The sequence below is a fragment of the Apteryx mantelli genome, chromosome 13 (genome assembly GCF_036417845.1).
Source record: "Apteryx mantelli isolate bAptMan1 chromosome 13, bAptMan1.hap1, whole genome shotgun sequence".
NCBI classification, from domain to species: domain Eukaryota; kingdom Metazoa; phylum Chordata; class Aves; order Apterygiformes; family Apterygidae; genus Apteryx; species Apteryx mantelli.
In genome coordinates this window covers 20,417,599-20,432,703 of record NC_089990.1, presented here as the reverse complement: position 1 = coordinate 20,432,703, position 15,105 = coordinate 20,417,599, and positions in this window count along the sequence as shown.

The window sequence follows — 15,105 nt, the reverse complement described above, 5'->3', positions numbered from 1 at the left end:
TCCAGAGGTTTGTTATGTGAAAATACACATGCTGTGAAGGCTTTAGTGCTTTTTTATGTGGTGGTGATCTCAACAGAAAATTTTTTAGTAGACACGAGTGAGCACACATGCTTGCATGTGTAACACAATGACAATCAAAAGAACAGTATCATAAAAAATACTGGTTATTTGTTATCAAGCTAATACTAAGATGAAATGATTTTGTAATTATGCACTGAAAACCAGAAAACACGGCCCTTAGTTGGTACAGGGCAGACTTCCTCAGCCCAGCTTGCCAAATGCTCATTTCTGTGAGTTCAGAGATAGCCAGCAACATCTCCACGGGGGCCCCTGTGCAGGTGCAGCGTATCGCTGCTGTGATGCATTACTCCTCTCCCATTGCAGTCATCCTCTTCCAGTGTGCTGCGATTTCTGCGCTTTGTGCAGGAGGGAAGAAAGGCTGTGCTGAGGTTCTGGCAGGGCTAGATGCCTTTATCCCCAAAGTAAGAGTGGCCCCTGTATATATGTTTTAACCTTAGGTGCAGGAACAGCTTCATTAAATTTGGCATGACGGCTTGGGTGATGAAGTTTAAATGTGACTGCAATGGTTTGTGATATGACAGGCTTGAGCTGTAGTTCGTTAGTTCACTTTGCTCAGCATAGCTCTTCTGTTCTGATGAGAGATAAGAACATATATGACACACAGTTAGAAGAAGAGGAAGAACTGCAGAATGTCCTAGCTCACGTGGGTTCTACTCCGTGTAGCTCCTCTAACAATTGTCAGAGCAAAATATTTCAAATATAACGGCTGTGTTTATGAGTGTGAATTAAACCAGAAAGCTTCAACATCAGAAGTCAGAGCCTAAACAGACTAAATTGCAGGAAAAATCTTTATTTCCTGGTGGTGAAACTTTCTTTCAAACTCAGCCATCAGAGGACGATGTGTGAGGAACAGTGGGCTAAAGAATCGTCTTTGTCTCATATCTTATATGCTTGTCATCCATTTCATATTTTGCTACATATGTACAACAGTAACAGAATGGCTGCAGGGACTCTCTCTTGCACCCAGGCTGTGGAATAACACGATGGGATCAGTTTTGCTTCGGTTAGCGTCAGAATAGCTGATGTGTGGGATGGAAGTATTGATGCTTATGAGAAATACTTGTGGCAATTGATTAAGTATATTTAATAAATGAAATGATAAATAATTAAAGTGAATACATGTGATACAGTAGCTTAGTCTGAGAGACCTTAAATATTGTTCAGAGTAAGCAGGATTTTCTAAAGCCAGTCTGTTTTGTCGGTTTTGTTTTAAAGTCTACGAACTGGAAAAAATTCAAGATTGATAGTTTAGTATCTAGATCATCATATGAAGTAAATGGGTAGAATTACTTACCAGGAATCAACATTTCTTTTGCTTTTCCTGAATAACTAGAAATACTGGGCTTGCTGTAGCTCTGATTTGACTTGTGCAATACAGATCAACTTCCTAGTGTGTTTCCTAATTTGCGTTTTTTTAAGCTATGGATTATCAATTGAGTGTGCATTTACCTACTGTCAGCAAATGGTACTTTCTGCTGTATTTTTTCCAAAATTGAGGGACAGTAATATGCCTCATCTTAACTGTCGGTTCCTTTGTGGGAGTTTCTCATCTCTTCCCCATTAGCTGGTGGGGAAGTAGGCAAAATGCAGATTGAATGAATCAGTAGGTACTGATGGAGGAGATGCATCCATTGAATAGTGTTGGTTCTTGGTATAGTACGTTAAGCCTTGAGACCGTGCCCTGGTGGGGGCTCTTCCTTCCTTGGACCAATTCTAAAGAGCGGTGGGTCTGAAATCCCCGACATTCGTATTTCCACTCTGTATGTCTGTAGTGTGTGGGCTTAAGGCATCTCCTTTCCAGTGCTGCAGCTCCCCTCACCAGGGGCTGCTTTCGGTAGAAGCAACATCCCTTAACCTTCTGTCAGCTGCATCTTTGCTGGGGAGCTGTGGACCCGGCCGTCCCCAGTACTTCCATGTGGCACCGCTTTAAGCCAAGCGTTGCCTGTTCTGCTGGGGTGCAGCGTTGAAGTCAATAAGGTTGTGCTCTTTCTCTTCTTTTATGCATATCTAAAATTCCCTGCAGTCAGAAGAGAAGAGAAGATGATGTGCCCTGTGGTTAACAGTTGAATTCAAGCTGCTGCTTTGGAGTTGTGATGGCTCATCTCCAAAACACAATAAAATCGAGGGACAGAAAAGAATAGGCAGATAACGTATTCCTTAAGCATCTTTCACATCATTTCCACCTTTGTCTTCAAATGTTGCTTCCCCTTTTGACCTCGGGTGAACATATTTTTCTTTCTTAGAGAGGTAAAGGCAAAAACACTTTTTACTCTTTCCAGTTATGAATATAATTTACGAATATCCCAGTCTTTACTATAAAGAAATTACTGAATCAAGGCTATCTAATCTAAAATTAAAATAAATTATCTACACATGAATGATGCACCCAGTTCAGACTGATTTCACGGCCTTTATTAAAACGACCCTCCTTCAGCTTTTGCACAGTATTTGACTGGAGCAGCAGTGCAGCACTCAGAAATGTATTCAATATTCTTGTGACTTTTAGAAGCTACTGAGAAACTTTGAGCCATGGCTGTAGCTTTTCTGAAGAGGGGAATCTTCATACTGTATATAAAAGCTCTCAAAACTCTGTCTAATGAAATTTGAAATTTGAAACACCTGGCTATCAAATAATCACCCAGTCTTTAGAAAAGGCAGCATTGTATTATTTTTCAGAAAACTTCAGAGGATCATGCATCTTCTCGGAGATATTGCTCACTGTTTAGCTGTTCCAAGAGAGCAAGGAGCTTGTTGGGTAGAGATTTTCCTAAACACTTCCAGTGTGACAGTCCAAACTGGTGATGTAAACAACTGGACTCGCTGCTGCTTGGAAGCTTTGAAAACAGTCTTTGCCCTCTCTTTATGATGTTCCAATGTATATTTGTTTTTAGGCTATAGCAAACTGCCTACCTTAAAAAAAAACAAAACAAACAAAAAAAAACCCTCCACACTGACAGCAATGTTCAGAAGAGTTTAAATACTTGATGAAGTAGAAAAGGCTTTCTGTTGGCTACTTCGTATAAAACTTTCTCTTTCTGATTTTGTTTTAGTTCTTGACTACCCCAGATGAAAGTGTTTCCCATATCAAATCTTTATTTTCCTGTGATACAGAATGAGTTTTGAACCTGTGCCTTTGATGCTGAATCCACAAACTCTTTCTCAGCTCAAGCAGCAAAGAAAGTTGTCTACAATTTATCTATAGGAAAATAGCTCCTTTCTGATGTCAGCTATCTGTGGAAGATGAATATGGCATTGACGCAGGCATCACCAGGGGAAAGGAGCCCAGGTACCACGGGGCTAGCGGGAATTGCAGCGCTGGGGCAGTTGTCCTTGCGAGAGGGGGTTGGCTTGGCCCTGGGCAGGCGAAAGGTGGCAGCGAGGGAGGCGAGTGGCACGGAGGCCATGCACGCGGCGCAGCCCGGCAGGTTGGGGTCCACAGGGTCTGGCGCCCCAGGAGCCGAAATCCTCCCCAGTCAGCAAAGTGCCATTGCTCTGAAGTGCACCTCACATGGAGAGAGTTCTTAGCTTTTGTCTCTTCTCCCTTTTATTCTTGATCAGGTGCATTTATCTAGATATTTGCATAGTCTGCAGGAAATGAGGAGGCATGATATAATTTAAAAGTACAAATTATTCTGTCCCCTTGTTTTTCTGAAGGGTTCTCTTTGCATATTTGGAAAAGATCAGGTTCTGCCTTTATATATTTTATATTACAAGGAATTTTTGGTGCCAACTAAATAGGCATCACAATACATCTTGAAGATCACAAGTTACAGGTGAAATAAATAGTGTGTGGTTAAGTATGCAGCCAGAGGAGCAGGAGAGAAGCAACCAGCTTTAGTTAGTTGCTCTAATTGCATGGAAGTTTAGTCATATTTTTGGTACCCCTGGAGGATAGCAGTTGCCCTTTTTTCCAGTAGACACTATAGTTGACAAAGTTCTAGTATTTTAGCCTTCACACTGAAGGGAAATCAATATGTGAAGAAAAAGTGCTTAGTATATTCTGTTAAGGTCGTCCCTAGCTTTGATCAAAGAAAATCCCTAATTATTAGGAAAGCCTACCACTTAAAAATAAGGTTTATTCTCTATAAGCTTTTCATTTTGCTTGTCTTAATAGGTAAAATAGATAATGCTTTCATTTTGCTTCTCTTACCTATTAAAATAGATTTTTGCTCTAACACGGGAACTTCCTGTCATTATTTAACAGTGGGAGCTGGCCTCCAGCAATTCATCAGGAAATATCCTGGGATCCCTAGTTAGTTCTCAAGCAGTGGATAGTTTTGAGGAGGAAATAACATGCTGATTTTCAGTTATAATTGGGGAAAATTGCTTGAGAGGATTCTGACAGTACAGAAAATAGGCCAATTAGTTACCCAGCTCTGATCCTCCTATGATTCATGATTGCTTCCATTTAATTTTGCTGTCACTTATGAAGCAAGGTTAAGAATAGATTAGCTTCTTTTAGCCACCTCTGAGTTTATTCTTGCCTGGGTTTTGTGGGGGGAGGGAGGAACGAGGGACTTCTTTTTTCTGCTCCCCTCCACCCCCATGATTGTGTGATTTGATTCTAAAATCAAACTTTGTCAGTGCTGCACTTAACACTTATTCATCATGGAGCTATAGATGGTGATTAAAACCTTCACACATAAACTTTTTTTTTTCAAAGATAAAATGTACCCTACCAGTAAGTTAATCACACTTTCATGCTGTTACCTTAGAGCACTCTACAATAATCAATATTAAATAAAAAGGACTTCAAGCAAAAAATCACAGCTCAATAAATCAGTCAAGGAGAAGATCCTATAGCTCACCCTTGTGCAGTACCTAAAAGCGACGATGCAAATCTGGAGACTTAAAATGTCAGCAAAGACCCCCCTGGGCTGCCTCTCCCTGTGAATCCTGGTGCACGTCTATCCAGCGGCTCAGTTCCCACTTCTCTTCAGGAGTGGCAGTTTTGTACGGACATGGCAAAAGCAGGGCAAGCTGCGCAGTCCATTGCAGCTGCTGTGTGCAAATAGAATAGGATAATATAGGGTACTATAAGCTTGTCCTTAATTTGGCACCAACCCATTCCAGAACCCTGGCAACTGGCCCAGGTTGGGCTGTCGCTGCCTCTTGCAGCCGGAGGCTGCCTGGTACCTCGCTCACCCTGTTGACTATCAGCTTCTTTGAGCTGCCTCTTAGTTTCCTCCTACTTTCCAAGTTGTTTTTATCCCTGCTGGAGACACGCACCAGCTTAGGTTGGTGAGACATTTACAGGCATCTCTCTCCTGCGTAAATGCTGGGAGCAAAGCTGAGCCGTGATCTGAGCATCTGCTTCTGCCGCCATCGGTGGTAATGCCAGCTCGAGACCAAAATCCTCATGAGCTGTGTCCAGACGTCTGTTCCTTGTAGTGCCTCATTAGCCACGTATTGCCCTGATCTGTACCTCAACATGTAGCTGGGGCTTAGATGTCACCTCTTCCAAAACTGTATATTATTCATTGCTTGCATAGATGTGTTGTCATTCATAAGCACATAGCAGCTGGAATTGTTGTCATTCCATTTATTACATGAAACTTTTTTGGACAAATTAGGCATCTCCTGAGGAGAATAATGAGCCCCCCAACTATTTGTTAGACAGAATGGCACTGTCACAAATTTTTTTTTATTGTTATGGGAATTGAATGGATCAGAACAACCAAGTCAACCTTTCTCTTTGCTTTCTAAACCCGCCTAGTAAAGCGAACATACAAGTGTCCAAGCAATATGATGTTCCTCATGAACCCTGGCCAAGCAGATAAATGGAAGGAAGGAATACTCGTTATATTCAGTAAGTATGCCTGTGAGATATGTCTAACACTCAAAGCTACTTCCCAACAAATGCAAAACCAGAGCAACTATCTCACAAAACAAAATGATTGTTTGTTTTTTCTCCCCGCAAGAGATATAATGCATGGTTTCCTCTTCCTGTAATGGGTCAGGCTCACTTAAACTGTTTGCCAACTGCACTTGATAGACAGGAGACTGTTAAATTGGCAGAAGTCTGTATTTTATACCCCTGACAGATAAAATGCAGCTCTTGTTCTGTGTAGCAACACAGCACTTACACGCAGAGGCAGTTCTTCAATTTCAAGAGCATTTCTAGAGTTTTATTGTGGTAGTGTATTGAAAGAGGGGCATGTATATATTCCTCCATGAGAAAATACCATTACTTATTTAAAAATATGCATGTTTTGATTACTAATGTCAGATAGCTGTCGCTATGCGAAGCCTTTATCACAAGTAGAGAAGGGTTTAATTCAACCTGAGCCAGACTTTCTGCCCAAACGTCCCAAATGCTGTTTTCCTGGGAGAAGTTGTGGTGTCCTTCTTCAGGGGGAACACAAAACTGGATTGAACAAGTGCAAATAAATGTACATGTAGTAAAAGCAGAAATGGAAGAAAAAAAGCCATTTAAAGCCTTATGTATTTGAAAAAATGTTTTGATTTGACAATATTAGTTTTCTGTAACAAGTACCATTGGTGCTTATATAGCTTATGTGATTTCCATTGACTTATTCTATATGCTATATACTAAAAGTTAAAGAGTAGAACAAAAACAACTTGCAGTTTGGAGCAAGCTAATGGTATTTCATTAACAAACTGTAAATAGTAACAGCGTAAGCTAGATGTGAAACTGCTTTCACAGGCCATAAATGCTTAATGTTTATTACCAATAAAAGTCAAAGGAGCATTTAGTAAAGCAGTTTACCAAACAAACATTAAATACTTTAATGCATTAGATTCAGTGGACAGAATCAGGTTATTTAATTAACAATGAGTAATCCGTTAGGGCTCTATTCACCACAAATGATCTGCAGCTTTGCACATTAAAAAAGCTCATGAGAGCTGTGTTGAGGTGGAGAAACAACTCAGAGGTGCCAGCTGTAGAAAGTCCTGATGGGTGAAGAGTTCACATTCACTGTTTTCAAGCTGGTATAGCACTGAGTTCAAGTGACCTTTACACGTGCAAGTCTAGGTTTCAAACCTCTTTTTGGTAGTGTAGCAGTTCTGGATAAATCCCTGTAAAATATTCTAGAAACTGGTTATCTCAAGTGCAGTGTTCTCAGCCATGTTCTTCTGCTGCACGGCAACAAATGACTAATAAGAATAACTTCACATTTAAGATGTTAATGCCAGTGATAGAATTTCCCTAAAAAGAAACAGCAACTTTAACAAAATGAGCATCTGCAATGAAACCATGCTGCTGTTAGAGTCAAAGATGACAGTTACTTTGTACTCAGTGACCTTTCACCTTTGAATTGCAGCAAATACAACAATTTTCTATGTTTTTTTACCTTCATTGTACATGGATACTATGGGACAAAAATGATGCTGTCTGGGACTTCTGTATATCCCAGTTAGGGAGTCCAAGGATGAATGTCTGACCTAGTGAAAGCAATGAGCATTTAGCCATTAACTTCACAAATATACAAATTTCACTGCAGATCTCTGATGAAATGAAACTTATGTGCTTAGAGATTCATCTCACCCTCACTTCAGGTGTTAGAAAGACAAGTATCCAGTCATGATTATGCAGTAGAAATGCTTCCAAACAGGATCCTCCCCGAGGATCTTAAACACCTCTCTTGGAATATGATGTATTGTTGCCGGGACATGCCTTGTTCTCTCCATTGACTGTTGATGGAAACTGCATGTCTGTCTTAGACTAGGTGTCCAACTTACTGACAGCTGAAGTTAGGTCAGATGAATCCCACTAGATTTTGGGGGAAGACTCTAGCTTGAAAATCATATAGGCATCTGCTCAGTGTTACTTGAGAAGGTAGCCTCATTCATATAAATATCTCAAGATTTTTGCAGAGTTGGAAATCTGGCATATTTAGCTACCAGGAGGAAGTACAGGGGTTGCATTAAAAGTGAAAGCATATGTACTATGGAGTAGTTTCAGTAGAAGATACCACTGGTTGTGCGTGAAAAAAGTTAGCAATGTGACAGGAATTAAACAAGGCTGTCTAAGGAGTAGGCTAGGTATAGCTTGGTAAGAACTTCATAACTTTGAGTTTTATTTCATAGTCTTCCATCTGATAGCAGTTTATGATCATAATAATCATGTGGCTAATGTTCTGTAATTCAATTACTGCACTGTTGTGAACATTAACAATTATGTAGCAGATCTGAAACACAGTGGGACAAACTGGCAGTATTCATATTTCAGTTAGTTACAGCCTATTGCATAATTACTACAGACAAGTTACCGTTTAATCCATAGCAACATAAGGAATGAATTACAACAATAATTATGTGGCTAATACTGCCTCTTGAAATGAATAAAAGATACAAAACCAAAATTATGGCATGGTTAGAGAAGATCTACTCTTCCAAGGAAGGTGTGCTGTTTGTTCAAAAGAATAGCAGTTGTTGGAAATTCTAGATTCACATAATTCTCTATTCTGGATCTTCATTTTTGTTCAAGTTGTTATTAAAATTCCTTTGAAATATTTGAAACTTTGTACCTTTACCATCATACACATTTTCCATTTAAAATAGCAATGATTTAAAATGCCTGGCATGGTTTTTGTTAGCACTAAATAGTAACATTGATACACTATCATGATCCAGCTCATGACCTTATGTAGTGTTTTCATCACTGTTGACCATCGTTTCTGGCTGACAATGAAAGCAGCACTGATTTGGGGTAGGTTGCCTACTGCTTGATGCATACACTGTGGTGTATCATATGGCCTTAATCAACAAGTTACCACCTTCAGAAATGCCCACTTTTTTTTCATCTTCCAAATTTTCTTATCTCGCTCAATGTCAGAGTAAATTGCATGATTGATGTTCTAGTCGTTTAATCAAGGAATTCATACATTCCCTTTTTAAAATCAATATTTAAGAATAAAATAGCCCTACAATAATTTATTTTATCAGTGTAAGTAAAAATATTGTCTAATGTTTCACCTGGAGAATTAACTTTTTAAAAATTAAATAAATGGTAAAATTGATGTAACTGACTAGAGGCTTGGCTGGCTCAGCATTCCCCATATTGACTGGCTGCCTTCATGCAAGAAATAGGGCAAAAGTGCAGCTATTAACTCCAGGTGAGCAGTGTGCAAAAAAGGAACGTTATTGTATGTTCCAAGGCAAGGGCGCTAAATTACAGTAGAGGCCATGGAAAGTAATTGTTTCACTTGGTTTTCCAACCTGTCTAACGGTTTGAGTCATAGAAGTGTATCTTCTTCTTCGAGAGAGAGAAGAGCTAAAATGTACTTAAAAATTGGCCTTAATGCTAAAGGAAGAAGATGAAACACTGGTTAAAGTTCACACTGCAGCGTGCCTAAAAAAAATGAGTAAGATTTGGATTTATATTTGGACATATGTTCCATCAGCCCTCCAATACTGAAAAGGTCCAAGTGCATCAGAAGCATTATAGCTCCTTTGTCGATTAAAAGAATCAGCTGCTCTAATCCCCTTTGTTACATTTATTCCTATTTCTGGTGGACCTTTCTTTCTGAAAATATGGCTTCCCTGTAAGTGATTATAAATTTACAGTGGCAGGTGAAGATCTGTTGGAGTAATTGGTTGATTTCACTATTCACTTGCTCATATTTATTCTGCCCTTGGATTTGTGCTGTGCACCAATGCAATGTTTCTGTATCTGATAAATTTATACAATTCTATTGATGTAATCAGCTCTTCTTGATACAAGTTCATTATTTGTGGTGCACTTTTTCTGTTTTTCTGGATTTAATGAAAAATTGAAAACTTCTAATGATGTTACAATAACCTCATTTTAAGGAAGGTATCATTTTGTTAGGACTCATTATTACTGTATTTGTTTTTTAATTCCTGCCTGAATGCTGGAAATTGAAAGCTCTATCTTCTAATTTTCTTCCAGTTACAGGAAAGCTCCCAGGTGACTTACATGTAATAGTAACTGATGAAGACACCAGTTCATTTTTAGCCCCAGTGTGAATGCATTGGCATAGAAGAGTAGCAGTACTCCCTTTATACATAAATGTTTTCAGGTTCTTATATTTTCTTCACTGTGGCATCCTCAGCTTCTTCCTATCCTCACTTTTAGTTTTGGTAAAATCTTCCCTCCAATCCCATTTTGAAGATGCAACCTTTTGTTCAAGAATGCTGGAGCCAAAATAAGTCTGATTTTCCTAATGCCACGCAGAGTGTAAGTGCGTGTGGGTTTGTGTATACAGAAATAAATCCGTTTATGGAGACATTTAAGAAACTAAGTCTGTATCTTCCTGTGGAAAAATCATTCAAGTTCCAAGGAAGCTGCCTGATCCCTGATGGAGGTATCATCAAATGTTTGTATCTCATATACATTACACCAATGTGCCTATTATATCTCTGTCTCCTGTCTGGGTACAGAAACACATGTTTTTCCTATTCTTAGACCTGTATGGGGGAGTCCTCTGGTACTATCTTTAACTGCACCAAATGGCCAGATTTAAGTTCTGACCTGCACTTCTGTTATGTGTCATGCAATAGTTAATGGTGGTAATCAGTCACCAGGTAGGTTCCTGGATAAGAAAGAAAATTTTTAAGAAAAATGTATCTTAAAACAAACAACACTCAAGCTAAAAGATACGAGCTTCCCATGTATCTAGCTATGGTCCACATGGAAATGTTTGTACATCACAGGTGGAAATATTTACAGACTTTCAGGTATCTAAATTTCTATTGACTTATGTACATATTGGTTTATCTTCAATGTTAGAGTTTGTGCTGGCTCTTGGGAGAGACCTGAGAGTCGTATTGTCTTCCAGCTTACTCTTCTCTGAACTTAAGCATATAGGCACATAGTAAGGATATAGATTATATACTTTTATTACTAAGCATTTTGACTGTGGATCAGCACATTCATACGGAACATTTTAACTCGCCACAGTTATACAGTAACTTTACCTCACTCATTGGATGAGATTTGAGAAAAGTGTTTCTGTCATTATTACATATTAATTGTGTATCAATCACCTAAGTCACAAATGGTAAGGAGTTTCATATCGACTGTTTTCTTTTTGCAAAAGAAATGTACTTTGAGTTCTTTGGTACATCCTCATTCTTGGCATTTAACAAGTGACCGGCAATTCATAGTTTTTGAGTCAATCTGTGACAAAGTTAAAAAGAGAATTTTTATCAAACAAAGCCTTTGAAAGTCTAATGTGAGAACCTGGACAACTTTTTATGACCTTCTTTGGAGTGCAGGATTTAATTCTGTATGTACATGTGACTGCCACAAGACTTCATCACTAGCTCCTCAGGTGAAAAGCCTGGCAATACAGGTCCTCCAGCTGGAGGAAGAACTTATTCCAGGAAGAGAACTCCTCCTCCCCCCACCCCCCAAACATTTTTTTTTCTGTTTAAAAAAAAAGGCAGTTACTGTGCAGAGTTTGACTTAAGATCATTGTGATGATCACAGTACGTTCACCTCCCACATTGAGCATGTGGCAGTGGTGTTAGCTCTTCAGGCGCGTGTATTTGACATAGCACTGTAATTTTCATGCTGATAAGAAGAATGTTCCATAATGAAGCAACTCTGCCTATATTTTTACAGATAACATAGCTTTAGATCCAACCTTTGACTAATATTATTAAGGTTGTAATATTGTCTTTCATTAAATCTAGTTAATAGCATTAAATTGTGGTCAGAAAACAACTATGGATCATTTACAAATAACATTTTGTTAAAAGCTTAATGTAGGTCTGTTAGTATGCTGCTTCTCTCTTCAGAGATGTCTTTATTTGGGGTCCGTTTTTGACAAAAATTTTAAAATGGATTTTACTCATGTGTGCTCAGATAAGCTTTATGTTCAATTTGCATGCAAAATCTCGGATCAGCATGTAAAACTGTTAGAAAATACTAGATATGCACAATTGTAGATAACCAAAATTTTAGAACGAGCATTCAGATTCTTTGAAATCTTAGCCTTGTTATTACAACTTGCAAAGAGCAGTTAAATACTTATGTCAGTCACCAAACCAAAATCATCAAAGTTTGACATGCAGTCAGGATTATATTGTTAAAAGCTTATCTGGTGTGCTAGGAAGAATTATTTTACTATTTTCTTTGTTAGGACCTGTCTAATTAAAAGTTGGATGCACATACATTGTTCCACTGGCAATGTGTGCAGCGCCTTCTGAGCAACAGATTAAAGAATCTCTGTATTTTAAATAGTTTTTTCCTGACAACGTGAATCACATAATCCCCCTCTTATCCATTTTAATAAGCCATACTTTATGCTGATCTAGTGACTGAACATTTGATAAGGATTATAAAAATGTGTTACGTTTATGTTAAATCACCACCGTTGCTCTTTGAATCAGACTTCAATAAAGTATGTGGAGATAGATGTATTTCTTTTCCCTGGCCATTTTAGAAAGCACTGATCCCTCATCTAAGACTATTGTACCGTAGCTTCCAATTATATTTTAACTTGTTATGATCGTGCCTATTATGGCTGCTTCCTTGGCTAAGTGCTCCAAATGTTTGGCTTCACAGTTATGATGGGAGGACGGAGAGTATTTGCATGCAGGCTGGTTGCTGTTGGCAATAGGATCTTCTTTTGCAGGTAGCGCTAATGATGAACCTTCGAATAATTTGCAGAGCAGAATGAGCACGCCCTCCTCCCTCTTTCTTTTCAGCTCAGATGCTTTCAGCTTGTCAAAATCTGTCTGCAAATTTTTGATTTTGGTGCTTTGGAAGAGTGATAACTTCCCTTTTCATTATTTCAGCAGCAGGTGTGGACTGGTGTTCAGATGTGTCTGTGGAGGTAGCGTTGCCTTCTCTAAGGTTTGGAGGACCATGTGCTGAGACTTAGGATTAAGAGTAGGTCAGTCATTGTTTGGCTTCAGCTAGGTTCTTTCCTAAATTTGGAAGAATTTGACTCAGCCCTTCTTTATTTAAAATTGACCAGAAAGCAGAGAACATCTGGGTTTGTGAGACTGGATGCAGAAATCTGTTATGCAGGAAACTGAAAACAGGATAAAACGGAAGCTATGCAAACTCCTTTAGTCTTATTAAGTATCTTTTCTTAGTGCCATGCTTTATGTGTGGCTATGATTTATTATTGAAACTGCCAACCAACTAAGAGCAACTTTGGTTTGCCTGTTCCTCTCTGCCTTGCTCCCCTTCATCCTCCCCGCTGGTGCTTGTGAGGGAGCTAGTTGTGTACCACCTGCCCCAGGGATGCTGTGGGTGAACTTTAAATACTCACCTTTTGCTCAATAGATTGGACAAGAAAACCTGCTCGAGGAGCAGCTGTCTCAGCACAGCTCTCGCCGTCCTGGAGGTGTTCTCCCTCCAACACGACTTGCATGCTTGGCTGCCTTTGCTCCCCTCTGGAGAGGTGGCCCACGTGCAGCCTCTCTTGCTGCAGGCAACCTGTCCATGCTTTTGCGTTTGTCCCTCCTGGGTTGTGCTTGTTGAAGCGGGAAGTGTCGCTCTGGGCTGGATCTTACTGCCATTTTAGACTCCAATGGAAATGCAAAATAAATCCCATAGTTTTCTTTTCCATGATAGGGAATATATTTAGTGTGTATAAGTGGCATTATCTCTGTGGTCTCTCAGTACATTCCCTGTCAGACCTCCACTCAGTGACCACCTGAGTAAGGCAGGATGCTGTCATATGTATATAGGATAAACTATTCCACAGTAGATTTGGATTTCTGTGACCTTCTATATGTTGCTGTTTGATCATTTTACCGCTATATGGTTTTACAAATAATAAGAGGGGATCTGCAGCCTCAGATAGTCTCAACAGACCAGATTTGTTAGTGCAGTAAGGCAGCTGGAGCACACTAAATATATAGTGGTATGCAAGTGTCTGGTAGAAATCTGTGCAGAGCTGCTGTATTTCTTACCTTAGTATAGGGCATAAATCAGTCTATGCTGATCCCTCTGTGATCTTATGTTTGTGGTGCAAGTCATGCAATGAGCAGCTCTAACTTGTGCCCTCGGCAGGCATTTGGGACTGGGGAATTCTGCAGTAGCTCCTTCCTACACCATGTCCAAAACCTTTTCTCATTGACAAATGCACTGTTTCCACCTCCTGATATTTTCCACACTCTCTCTAGAAAATCTCATTATAGCCATCTGGGATGAACTTGGATGAGAGATTAAAGAAACTTTTCTGCCATAGCCACCTGCTTTGTTCACTTCCCTTCCTCAATCCAGTGGGTATGGAGTGCTCTCTTAGGGCTGAGATTTCTCTAAGGTTCAATTTATAAGTTTATTTCCAGGTCTCTTGTGGATGCTTTGTGCTGCTGTTCTCCAAGTGGAGAATTAAAAGGGAAGCTTGAAGAAGCCACAAATGTCTTCCAAGTGAATCTGCACAGTGACAGGGAGGGAATTCGCACATGGTGGACCCAAATAATCCATTGCTTTCAGTGACAGCAATCCCAATACTCCAGAAGCTGTTCCTGGAATAATAGGATGCTATAACACCATCCCTTATACAAAAAGATTATAAATAGACTAGCCATAAAGCTATATATTTAACAGCAAATAACCACAAGTCCACATAAATAAAACATGAAGGAATGGAAGAGGGTCTGGCTCTGTATTCTTCTATTCATGTATGTAGCCTTCGCTCAAGTACATTGGCCTATCGCAGTCAGCAAAGAAAAACAAGTGATTGACATGTCTGAGTAAAGGCTTTGCTATGAGATTATGAGCCCATTTAAAGAATGTATTTATTTCACAAAGAACTGCGTGGCACCAGTATTTAGAGCGAAGACCTATGTAACCTGTAACTAATAATGAATAAATCAGCCATATAACCCTTGCCAGTCAGTCAAAAATAATGATTATTAGGGCTTTTTAATTTGTATGCGATTGCTCAGTAAGACTGAGCACTTAATTCTGTTAAAGAGATAAAGCTGTTGTAGGAATATAGGACCCAAAGGATATGTATTAAAAGATGTTTCTACTGTAATGCAGTAAGCAAATCTACTGCATCCAAAGCAGCCCTGTCTCACAATCTCATCCCCTGGGGAAATTGCTGGCTCCTTTTCACCTTGGTGTTT